Below are 13,130 nucleotides of genomic sequence, written 5' to 3'. Positions count from 1 at the left end.
TTTTCTTGGTTTCCCTTGTGCTCTATTCCAAGGCTTTTAATCCATCAGACAGTTGGCAAAGGCAAATTAAACAGGTATGAGCCAGCCTGCTCTGTTGGAGGTTGTGTGGGAAAGGGGTGCTCAGAGCACTACTACTAATTGGCTTTCCATTCTCCCTCCCCGGTGGCAGCCTCCAAGGGGACTCTGTGGATTCCCAGGGCTTCCTGAGATAATTTGAAATTGCTGCTGCAAGCTACCATAGATACCACAGCCAGATGAATCTTCCTAAAATTCAGCTCTAATGATATTATCCTCCTCAAAAATCAACAACTGGTTGGTGGGAATGTAAATTATGGCAGTACTGACTTAGGTATTGCCATTCTAGTCCTAGGTGTATTCCCAACAGAAATGTGTACCTATTTTCACCAAAAGACCAGGTATTGGAATGTTCACAGCAGCACTATTCAAATGGAAACTGCCCAAATGACTAAAATGAGAACACAATGAGTCACTCAATAGAATATTATATAGCAAATGGCAATTAACAACCTTTAAAAACACATAATATGGATGAGTCTCGCAAACATAAAATTGAGTGAAAGAAGCCAAATGTAAAAGAGTGAAAAAGGAGACTGGGTGTGGTGACTTACGCCTGTAATCCCAGAACTTTACAAGGTCAAGGCAGGCAGATTACATGAGGCCAGGAGTCCGAGACCAGTCTCGCCAACGTGGCGAAACTCCATCTCTACTAAAAATACAAAAAATTAGCTGGGCATGGTGGTGCACATCTGTAGTTCCAGCTACTCGGGAGGCTGAGGCATGAGAATCACTTGAACCCAGGAGGAGGCGGAGGTTGCAGTGAGCTGAGATCATGCCATTGCACTCCAGCCTGGTCAACAGAGCAAGATGCCACCCCCCAACCGCCCCCCCCGACCCCCGCCAAAAAAAGGAGTACATACCATATAAGTCTATTTACATTAGGTACTAAAAACGGGCAAAACTGATCTATGCTGTTAGAAGTTGGGATATTGGTTTCCTTTGAAGGGAAAGGTGGGAAAGGAAATACAAAGCAGCTTCTAAGTGCTGGCTGTGTATTTCACTTATGGTTAAATCATTATGATTTGGGTACTTTTCTGTATAATATTTTACTTCAATAAAAAGCTTAAAACAAACAATTCATCAAATATTCCCAATTAACTGTTGCACTAAATGCAACTTTCACTGGGGCCCAGGAACCCTTTTCAATACGGCTGTAATCTATTGTTTCAGAGTACTTTTTCTCTTTTTACTGTGGGGATTCTTTACTCCTAAGGGGTCCAGATATTCCTATGAAATGTTGTGGTAATATACATTTTCTGGGGAGAGGCATTCATGGTATTCCATAGCATTCATCCAGAACATCTGTCAGCTTTTCAAAGGGGCCCCGCAAACCAAAAAAGTAAAGAGCAATCACTCTCCTTGCTGCTCCTCAAATGGTCACTGGAATTTAACTCTGTGACTTATTCCTATTTTGTTTTTATTTTTTCCCCCCAGAAAGCCCTCCCCTCTCTGACTTCCCCCTCTTGAGATTCTACTCATGCTTCTAGGGCCTGTCAGGTCACCTCTACCACCAAGTTTCTGGATTCCCCAACCAAAAATTACCCCTTCGCTCCCTGTCACAGCTGTTTATCAGTGGACTGCTATGATGCTCTGGAAGGCCCTGAGGATGTACAAATACTAATCCCTGCTCTCAAGGAGCTTTCTATCCAGTAGAAGGAAAACAGGTGTAACTTTAAGCACACATAAAATCCACATGTAACTTTAAGCAGAAAGAAGAGAGAGAGATAAGGCCAAGGGGAGTTCAGAGGAGAGTGATTCCTTTTGGCTGGGGGAAACTCCAGCAGGCTTCACGGAGGAGGTGGAACTGCCCTGCAGGATCTGGAGCTAGAAGGAAAGTGCATTCTAAGTGAGGGACAAAGGCAAGTGTTGTGAAAGCCATGAGCATGTGCAGGAAAGGGCAGGCAGTTTGGTTCACCCGAAGTAGAGGCACCATGAAGATCTGGAAGGGTGTAGGCTCTGGATTTTGAATTTTATGCTGGAGGCAACTGAAAGCTACTGAAAAATTTAAAGCGGGGCATGATATGATCAGATATGTGCCTTAGTATTTCAGAGGGATTAAGATGATCTCTTCCTCCTTCGAGGGTGTAAAATGCATTGTTCTGCCTCTGTGGTATTTCACTGCCTTTTGCTTCATAATACGGTTATTTTGTATGCTTATTTTTTTATATTCTCCACCCCAACTTGACTTGGCCTAATGGAAGACAAAAATGGTTTCAGTGCTAGCATGCTGTCTTACATGCGGTGGCATTCAATAGATATTTACTTAATGAATGTGCAATGTCCACTTAAAATCATTTATGAATGAATAAGGAAAGAAGGTGGGAAGGTGCAAAAGAAAAAACACACAGGAGTAATATAAATAAGCTGGATGAATTCAGGTATTCCGTTCAGCCTTTAGATTCTATGTCTATGCCTAAGTGTTCACTATTCTGAATGACAGACATCTAGAGGAAAAAAATGCAGTCATAAAGGAGAATGTTTAAAGTTACTTAAGATGCTATATGAAGTGTACGTGAGGAATATTGTCCCACATCCTATGTTCTCAAAAGAACTGACTATCGGGGGACCCCCAGTATAAAGCGACTATTACTATCAAGCGAGGCCTGTTTAATGCTTAGCACCTAGAACATGAAATCAGAAAGTCCAGCCTAACCCTTGGCCTTGTTCCCTGACTTCCCATGGGATCTGGAAGGTGGGGAAAAGAGACAGACCATTCAACCTTTCAGGCCCTTGGGTTTCTTATTTTAAAAGAGGGGACTAAGTACTTTAAATACTGCAAAGAAAGGGGCTCTGCCTCCAAATCAAGAAAGAACAAAACACTCCATTGGGAGGGAAGTCAGTTCAGGAACTGAGTGGCAGGTCCCATAGCTCACTACAGCTAATAATGTTCACAGTGCTTGTTTTCTTTGTATAACACTGCCTTTGCTTTTGAAGCTCTTTCATGTCTATTATCACACCTCATCACTTTGTCTGGCTAGCATAAGAGGAAACTGAGGCAAAAGGAGATTTAATGACTTGCCCAAGGTCCCCCAGGACTAGGGAAAGGAGCCGGGTTCCTGACCCTCAGACGAGGCTCTCTCCACTCATCTCAAGGCCTTTGCAGGGGCAGCAAGTTTCCGCAGGGGTGACCAGTGATAGCTACTGCCCTCCTGGCAGTTGTGCTTGGGGTGGGCCCCTCCATTTGGTCCAGGCCTGAGTGATTAAGTGCTTTATCATGGCCAAGGGCAATACATGGGAAGCTGAACCTTGGAGGATCTGAGCAGCTGGTGTGGCTTACCCGAGGGAGGGCGTGGGAAAGGAAAAGCAAAACTTAGCACCACTTGCAACTGCACAGGCTCCCAAGCCACACACTGCACAGCCCAGTTTAGTGTGCATGGTGCAGAGCTGACTGTGACTGGAATCAGCCCATTTTCTGATCTGAGTTTCCTTCCCTCTTACTGCAAAGCCCTCCAGTCAGTTAGGCAACAACACCTATCACAAGCCACCAGTATTTAGTCTAGCCCTATTTTTGGAGCTGGTTTGGGGTGTTTGCCTTTTCTTCTTCTTTTTTTAAATGAAAAAAATGTTGAAAATTCAAACTATATGCATGTGTATAGAATACAAAGTTAAAACTCTTGCCTTCAAATTTCACTCTAAAGGGGTAACTATTGTCAATATAGTCTTTTTCTTTCAAACTTCCATATCCTCTTCTGGCCTTTGCAAACATACAATCATATACACGTGCATGTATATGATGTGCATGCATCTTTTAAACAAATGGAATCATATTTGCATATGGTTCTGCAATTGCATTTTTCACTCAATAATAAACATATCACAAGTAACCACCCTTGCCCATACAGAGGGTTAGTGTATTTTTATAATTTTAATTTTTCATTTTGAAATTCTTAAAATTTATAGGAAAAAAAACAAAAAGGGCAACATGAAACAATACCTAAAGTCAATTTTGAAAATTTGTAAATTTCTGCAATTTCTGTCCTTCTCCCCAGTGGACTTCCCCCAAATCTTCCTGGGAGTCATTGCAGGACCAACTTCAGAACACACAGGGGAGGGGAAAGAGAAAAACCCCACCAAATGTTATCTGCCTGTTGCAGGACTTTCCAACAAATAGCCCAGGCAGGCTGTGTACTGAGAGATCAGCCCAGAAGATGAGCCTGCAGAATCGTAAGGCCCCTCATACAGCACCCATTCTCCTTGGAGGATAGTCTCAGGTGAAATGGGGCAGTGGCAAGTTCAGTGAGTGTGCAATGCTTGAAGATAGTTTTGCCTTCTGGAAATCTAGGGCCAACGGTTTGCACAGGCAGCTGCCTTGCTCAAATGCAGGAAACTTGAGTTCCTTTCTCACCAGAATGTTCTTTTTGCAGATTCTGCCGGGGCCACCCACAGTGTGTGGCTAACCCTGATAGCTGTCCTGTGTCCCAGCGGGAGTGTGTGTTATTCCTGACTCAAGGGCAGGGCAGAGACCTACTGCCTAGACCTGAGCCCAGGTCTGGGCTGCTATCTAGTACAAGCAGATGGTGAGAGGCAGAGAGAGCACAGGTCAGCTAGAGAGAGTGCTAGAGGAAAGGAGGGTGAGGGCATGCTTCTTCTTTGATAGGTTTTCTGAAGACTGGGGAAACAGCATTTTGGCTGTGATCTGACCCCACAGTGGTAAATGTTTTGACTCCTTCTGCTACATTTAGAACACTGACTACTTCTGTATGTGCACAACGGTGTTCCAGGTCCTTTAGATGCACTAATTTACCCCTCACAGTCACCCTATGCAAGAGTGCTGTATTTTCCCCACTACACAGATAGGGGAAGTGAAGCACAGGAAGCTAAATAACTTACCTAGGGAGTAGCAGATATGGGACTTGAACCTACGTACTCTGGCTCCAAAGCCCTTGTATCTAGCCATCACATTATGTTGCCTTCTTTATGATTTGTAGAGATGGGGCCTTGCTCTGTCACCCAGGCTGGAGTACAGTTGCAGGATCGTAGCTTACTGCAGCCTTGAACTCCTGAGCTCCAGCAATCCTCCAGCTTCAGCCTCCTGAGTAGCTAGGACTACAGGCACACTACAGGGTCTGGCTCTAGTTGCTTTCTTAGACTAGTATGGTGTTTCTTAAAATGTATTACAATTTTTATTTATTTATTCTTTTTATTTTCTTTTTTGAGACAGCGTCTCACTCTGTCACCCAGGTTGTAGTGCAATGGCGTGATCTCGGCTCACTGTAACCTCTGCCTCCTGACTTCAAGCAATTCTCCTGCTTCAGCCTCCAGAGTAGCTGGGATTACAGGGATGCATCACCACGCCTGGCTAATTTTGTATTTTTTTTAGTAGAGATGCGGTTCCATCTTGTTGGTCAGGCTGGTCTCAAACTCCTGACCTCAGGTGATCCACCCTCCTTGGCCTTCCAAAATGTTGGGATTACAGGCATGAGCCACCGCGCCTGGCCTCAGATGTATTACAATTTAATAGGTATATATTGAAATGGGTTCCATGCCATGTATTTTGGAAAGCCCTAGTTCACACAATGATAAGCAGACTTCTTTCATGCAACACTTCTCAGGGTCTTTCCTGCACTAAGATACATTTATGATCTGGCAAGAGGCTTGTGGCTTGCAGCATTTCCCCAAATTATTTGCACATAAAAATATTTTCCGAGGAACATCTCATGAGATCATTGTTCTGCTGATCACACTTTGAGTGAATGCTGGCAAAGGGAGTTATTAGGAACAGGGCTTAAGTTCTGGTTCTTGCCATTTAACTGTGTGACTTTTGGAGTTGCTTAATTGCAGCCTGCGTCCTCATCTGCAAAAATGGGAGTAGCAACAGTCTCTACATCTCATGGAACTATCTGAGGATGAAATGCATATGTAAAGTGCTTAAAATTGTGCCTGCCTCCAAACATTCAATAAATGTGACCTCTTATAATGATTATAAAGAATACCAAATAATTTAAGAAAGGAACTATGAGAATTCAATTAAAAGGGGCAGAGAATCACTGTAAATACTATAATTTCTGAGTGATCTTCACTAACAACAGTGAAGCTCCTGTGAGAAAAACATAAAAAAATTCTTCCATGAAAGAAAATCCTAAACCATCACAGAGTACAATATTATTCTAAAGAAGGAAAAAACAAGGGAAAATATTTTTTTAAAAATAGTTCAGACAGAAAGTATCTTTGGCAAAGAGGATCTTCTGATAACATAACAGATGCAAATGAGAGACAGGGCTGATTTCCTGGGCGCTAAACCAAGTGGAGGAGTTCTCACAAGGGAAAGAGCCAGGTGCTGACCCCCTCTGCACTGGGGAAAGGAGGAAGATACAAACACACTTTCTTGCGGGGGGTAGATTCTCATCACTGAACTGAAAATGGCTTGGCATCAACAGGATGTCTTCCTGTTCCCATCTTATGAAGTGACTCATACATCTGCCATTTCACTTGCAGGAACTGTGGGAGAAGAACTAGGAGTCTGTTCATTAGGAACCCTGGCTCCACAAAAGCACTCCCTCCCAGCCTGACACAACGCCCACCTCTTCTTCCGGTTGTGCCTGCCAAGCGTGAGAGTGTACAACAACCAAAGCAAAACAAAAATCCCAACCCCCGAACCAAGCAGCAGGCAGGGAGAATGTTGCAGTAGAAGGCTACTGCTTCCTGATGCTAACGTGGACGCCAAAGGCACAGCCCACAGTTCCAGAACCCACACCACAGCACCTGAAACAATTTGCTCTCAGTGGGCCAGGGCAGCTCTAAACACTAGACTGCTTCCTGTTGTGCAGCTATGTAAATGAACCCTGTGCTGGGGCCACGGCCCAGCTGCACTGTGTGGCAGGGATGCGTGAGTAATGGAGTCACCAGGGCAGCCTCTCAGTGGAACATACTTGTGCAGCCTGCAGGCTCAGCCTCATGATGCCAACCCCAGGAGCAGTGACCCCCTCACAGGGCACACCTCTGCCAGGAAAACCATCCATGTGGTGGGGACAGACAGTTCCTTGGTAAGCACCGTCTGGATCCAGGAACCTCAGCAGATAGGGACTGAGTTGGGGGATGATTAAAACCTAGGGGAGTGGGCTCCAGACTGAACTCGGAGTGGTTTCCTTGGGTCATTTCTAATCTGCTTCAGTTTCCTCACGTAAGATGAGAGGGACCCAACTCTTAGGACCTCATTTGTGCAAGCACCAAATGTGTGTGCCTGCTAATGTCCACAGCAACACTGGAAAAGAAGTATCTCATTTTGCAGATGTGTAAACTGAGGGTTGGAGGAGTGAGTGAGCATGGCCAACATCATATAGGTACTAAAGTTGTGCAGCCTGAATTTAAACCAAGAATTGTGGATATTCAGATGTGTCCACTCCTGAAATTCCACATAGGCTGCTAAGCTTCCTTAAAATGATGTTTGCAACTAAAACCAAGTCTTAATTTTCTATATAAGTAGTACTCATTAGGTAAATTATCTACTGCAAATTAAAAATCATACTTTCATCAACCCTTCTTGGGCTACTTAGTCTTTTGCATTGCCAAATGGCCTGTGCTTAGGGGATTATAAATGGATTTTGAAACTAGCTAAAGCAAAGTCTAATTATAATTCTCATAATTAATCATTATAAAAATAAATCATAATTCCATGGCCAAATATAAATGATTTCTGTTCTAAGGCAATACCTCATTTATTGGCCTGAAGAAAGTTGGTTCTGAAAGATAAACAGTCACATGGATGGTAAGAAGAGCTCCGGGCCCAGGGTCAAGAAACCGAGGGTCTATCTAGGTTCAGCTGTTGGCTGGTTAACTGTGTAATTTATGCAAGTTACTCAATCCCCTTCCCTTTCCCTTTCTGCATCAGTAAAACAAAGAGCTTGGACTAGATCAGTGTTTCCTCCTCTTTTCAATATGAAGACTTTTTTTTTTTTTTCTTTTATAAATGTATAAGCACTAGCTTTTCCCTGCTCCAAAGATAGCTGTCTTTTTGGAGCCTACTGGTTATGAAAATACATAATAACAAGAAATTAACAAAAATGTTCTCTTTATTAATTGCAACAACATCTTCATATACTTTAACAAGAGTGGTGCCATTACATTTAAGACATTGTTACTCAGTTTATTGTCAATACGTGGCCCCTGTAAACAAGGGCTCACCCTTTGCAATAAAATGTCCACTCCCCTTACCATTTCTTGCCTGCACACTTTGAACCTTTGCATTAAATGGCCTCTAAGATTCTTTTCAGTGTCAAGCTTTATTATAAAAGCTTTTCTTTTCCTTTTTTTTTCTGTCACCCAGGCTGGAGTTCAGTGGCACGATCATGTCTCACTTCAGCCTCAACCTCCCAGGCTCAGATGATCCTCCCACCTCAGCCTCCTGGGTAGCTGGGACAGGTGTGCGCCACCATGTCAGGCTATTTTTTGTTTGTTTTTTGGTAGATATGGGGTTTCGTCATGTTGCCCAGGCTGGTCTTGAACTCCTGGGCCCACCTCAGCCTCTCAAAGTGCTGTGATTACAGGTATGCACCACTGTGCCCAGCCCTATTAGCAAATTATTTCTAAGAAACTACATACCAGATTTCAATTTTTTTTGTTTTGAACAATAAAGCAAATTATCAGTTAGTGATTTCGTTTTGTACTAAATCACAATCACTGTGCAACAATAGCCACAGATTAATTTATTGATTAGATATACATAACTGAATGCTTGTCCTAGGTATATAGAGGTGAATAAATAGACTCAGTCACTGTCCTCACTGAGCTTTGGTCTATATCAAGTCTTTAACAACGATCCTGAGCCCTCCCCTCCTGTTTATCTCCAGCTTCAACCTCCCCCTGGAGCTCTGGTCTCTAATCTCTACCTGACCTCTCAACATTCCACTTGGATATCTAAAATGCATCTCAAAGTTTACACGTGTAGGCCAGGCATGGTAGCTCACACCCACAATCCCGGCACTCTGGGAGGCGGGAGGATCACTTGAGACCAGGAGTTTGAGACATGCCTGGGCAACATACACAGAACCTGTCACTACAAAAAATTGAAAAGGTTAGCTGGGCATGATGGCATGTGCCTGTGGTCTTAGCTACTCCTGAAGCTGGGGGCATGAGGATTGCTTGAGCCTAAGAGTTCAAGGTTATAGTGAAGTATGATTGTATCACTGCATTCCATTCTGGGCAACACAGCAACACCTTGGCTTTTAAAAGAACAGAAATGGGACCGGGCATGGTGGCTCATGCCTGTAATCCCAGCACTTTGGGAGGCCAAGGTGGGCGAATCACTTGAGGTCAGGAGTTTGAGACCAGCCTGGCCAATATGGTAAAACTCCATCATGAGTAAAAATACAAAAATTAGCTGGGCGTGGTGGCAGGCGTCTGTAGTCCCAGCTACTTGGGAGGCTGAGGCAAGAGAATTGCTTGAACCTAGGAGGCGGAGGTTGTGGTGAGCCAAGATTGCACCATTGCACTCTAGGCTGGGCAACAGAGTGAGACTCTGTCAATTAAAACAAACAAAAACAAAAAAACCCCAGCAACAACACATTTAATATGTAGAAATCTCTGGATCCCACCCTGTATGCCTGTCAAAATCCTTCCTCCTGTGGCATTCACCATCTCTAAAATGGTAATACCATTCACCCAAATGCTCAGGCCCCAAAGATTCTTCCTGTTCTGAAATCCTCTCCCTCAAGGTGATATCCGCAGAGAGTTGATCACAATGACCGGTATGATCTTCACTCAATTTAAGTTTATTGAACGCCTACTATGTGGTAGGTCCCATATAGAGATAGAAGACAGAGGGCAGGCTGACATCACACAACTGATGAAAAGTATTGGGACAGCTACGTTGGAAAATCACAGAATAGGGGCTCTATCTTGTCCTGGGATCAGAGATAGCTTTTTGAAAGTGGTGTTCATGAGCTACATCTTCAAAGGAAGAGCCTGCGTCAAAGCAGTGTACTTGTAAGTTAGAAATGTACTCATGAGTACTCAAAATATCTGACAGATGAACTTCAGGGTTGAGGGAAGAGTTATGTTCTTACTCCTACAAACCAGAGCAGATCAGAGCTGGGCATAAACCAGACATAGTGAGTTCAGATATTTGAAGACCAAATGACCTGCTTAATTTAAACCTAACCCAGCCAGGAAAGCCACTGTGAAACTAGAACTCCACAATGGGCCGGAAAATATTTACAACTCTGTTTTAAAGCTGCTTTTCAATCCTTTTCAAAAATAATCTGATCACAGGGAATTTATCCTAAGGAAATAATCCAAAGTATGTGTATAGAGATATTCACTACAGTATTATTTAATGAAAAATTAAAAATGAACAATAAAAATTCACAAAACATAGGCATGGATAAATTATGGCACGCCAGCTGGATAAATATACCACTGAAGGCATGATTTTTCAAGATTGTATTACTATATAAAATATGTTTAGGATATTACGTTAAGTAAAAAATGTATAGTTTTATCCGTGCTACTCACAGAGTATATAAGATTATATACAAAATGCATAAAGAATGAGCAGAACATACACAAATGAATTAATTTGCTATACAGGGCTATGAATACTCTTACCACTGTTGTTTGAACGATAAAAACGATTAAAAATAGAACAAGTCTCCTATATATCTTCCCTGCTGATTTGGGGCAGGGGTCTGTAAATTACAGCCAGTGGGCCAAATCCAGTTGGCTGATGATTTTTGTAAATAAAGTTGTATGAGAACATAGGCATGCTCACTTGTTTATGTATTACCCATGGCTGCTTTTGCCCTTCAATGGCAGAGTTAAGCAGTTGTGATAAAGACTGTGTAGCCCACAAAGCCTAAACTATTTACTATTTGGCCCTTTACAGAACAAGTTTGCCAACCCCTGATCTGGAGTAAGGAAAGATCATGCTTCATTCTAAAATTTACTACATATATAATTGCTACGGTTTAAATGTTTGTGTCTCCCCAAAATTCATATGTTGAAATCCTAACCCCATGGTGACAGTATTAGGAGGTGGTGATTAGATCATGAGGGTGGAGCCTCCATGACTGGGATTAATGCCCTTATAAAGCAGGTTCAAGGGAGCTAATTGGCCATTCCCACCTTGTGGTACATAGCAAGAAGGCACCATGTATGAGGAAGCAGGACCTCACCAGACACCGAATCTGCTAGAGCCTTGGTCTTGGATCTCCACTGCTCCAAAACTGTGAGAAATAAATGTTGTTTATAAGCCATCCAATTTATGGTATTTTTGCTGTTACAACCACGAATATGAATGAACAGGGAATCATCTATGTTTTATATTTTTATCCACTAGTTCTTAAAAAAAAAACCCAAACTAAAGAATAAAACTATTCCCCAAAACTATTCTTCCCATTTGTTTCTATTTCAGTGTATATATAAAGGTCATGCATTAATCAGACAGCTTATTACCTAATTTGAACCTCAGTTCATTTTTATAAAATACAGACTGGGGAAACGCGACAGAGAAATGCTTCTTAAGTTAAAGATTAGTGGCAAGAACTGAAAAGCATTTTTTACAACTTAAGGTTTTGTTTGCTTTTTAAAGCTTCTCTGGCCTTTGGGAAAAATAAACAAGTCAGAGTTCCTGGCCATTCTGATTGCACACCTGGACTTCATGGCCACCGCCTTCTTGTGTAAGGTCACTGACACGTGCAGACTACATGGACTTAATTCCTCCAAGCTGTTCCTCCTTGTGCTACAAAAATGCACTGACCCTGGAAGAAAGTTCACCATATTCTATCCAAAGTCCCTCACCAGCTACCAGTGCTATTAACTGCCTGGCATCTGTTTCCTCTGTTTGCCAAGAGGGGAAGGACTGATGGCTATGTTTAGGGTTAACAGCTCATTCTCAGATTCTGGAGGGGCTGGGATCACCCCAAACAGAAAATGATCATCAAAGGTCTTTAATTCCACCATCTTTGAGTCTATAACAATTAAGCTAGCTGTTTGATACTAGAATAAATTATTTAAAAATACTGTATAACTTGAAAAAGCTCTAGAATTGGATCAAGGAAGTAAAGTCTAAGTCAAAAGTCCCAAATTGGCATTTGGAGGACTGAATTTGGCTTGCAGACCTGTTTTATTTGGCCTACAGAGAATTATTATTATTTTTTTCATGGAGCTAACATTCAGAAATTGGGAGTTTTCACATAAAAATCCAGATTTCTGGCTTCTTTACATAAAGCACATTCCCATGTGGCTGCTCAGTTGGAGCTGAGTAGCAGATGCACTTGGATATGGCCTGGCCTCACCTGCTGCATTGCTCTACTTGCCTGGGCCCACAGGTGGCTGAGGCTGTGACCCTGGGGTAAGTCATCTTTTGGAAAGTTGTTTCAATGTTTCAAGCAGGCAGTGGGACCAACACCAAGTTTAGGAATCAAAACCTTTAAAGTGCTGAGACTGAATTTTAGTTCTTCTGCTTTGCTACTTAGAGGGGGCATCAATTAGGGTGAACTGGCAGATTCTCTAGCACCCTTTTAGAAATGATCTAAGTAAATGTTCACAACATTCACAAAAAGACTCATCCACCACAATGTGCATTAATCAATCAATATCAAGAAATGTTTTATTCTCATGACCCAAGTTCTGTTTATTTCCCCTGACCTACTCTAAAACAATCTAATCTTTAATAATTTAATAAATATATGTTGGTATTTTCTAGAGGCAAGTTACTACACTATATACTCACAGAGAATTCAGGAATTCTCTGGCCCTAAGGATCTGGTAATTCACCTGGGAAGAAAACTCCCACATAGACCAAAGAGAAGCTTATAGCTCTAACTCTGTGGCAGGCACTGTGCTCAAAGCATTCGTTCTCACAATTACTCTATGAGATAAGTACGATTATTATCTCAAAAGAAGAATAAATTTGGGGGCCTGAAATGATAGGTAGGGTCCAAAGAAGCTGAAGAAAAGTGGCAAAAAACAGTGTGTATAAAGCGATATAAGCTATCTGAAAAAAGAGAAAGAAATATTTTTATTATAAATAAAGTCACTAAATTTCAGTGGAAGATCACTGGCAAATTATACCACTTGATTGCTTTCTACATCAAATAATGCAATTTTCCATTCTT

General features: G+C 42.2%; 1 protein-coding gene across 4 annotated transcripts in view; it reads right to left on the bottom strand.

Annotated features, from left to right (window-relative positions):
• The window catches only part of GNG12 (G protein subunit gamma 12), a 130,077-nt gene that overhangs the window by 27,643 nt on the left and 89,304 nt on the right, over positions 1 to 13,130 (bottom strand). The window lies entirely within an intron of this gene.

This window comes from Pan troglodytes, chromosome 1 (genome assembly GCF_028858775.2).
Source record: "Pan troglodytes isolate AG18354 chromosome 1, NHGRI_mPanTro3-v2.0_pri, whole genome shotgun sequence".
Taxonomy (NCBI): domain Eukaryota; kingdom Metazoa; phylum Chordata; class Mammalia; order Primates; family Hominidae; genus Pan; species Pan troglodytes.
The sequence above is the reverse complement of the archived record's forward strand: the minus strand, read 5'-3'. Positions and strand labels throughout refer to the sequence as shown.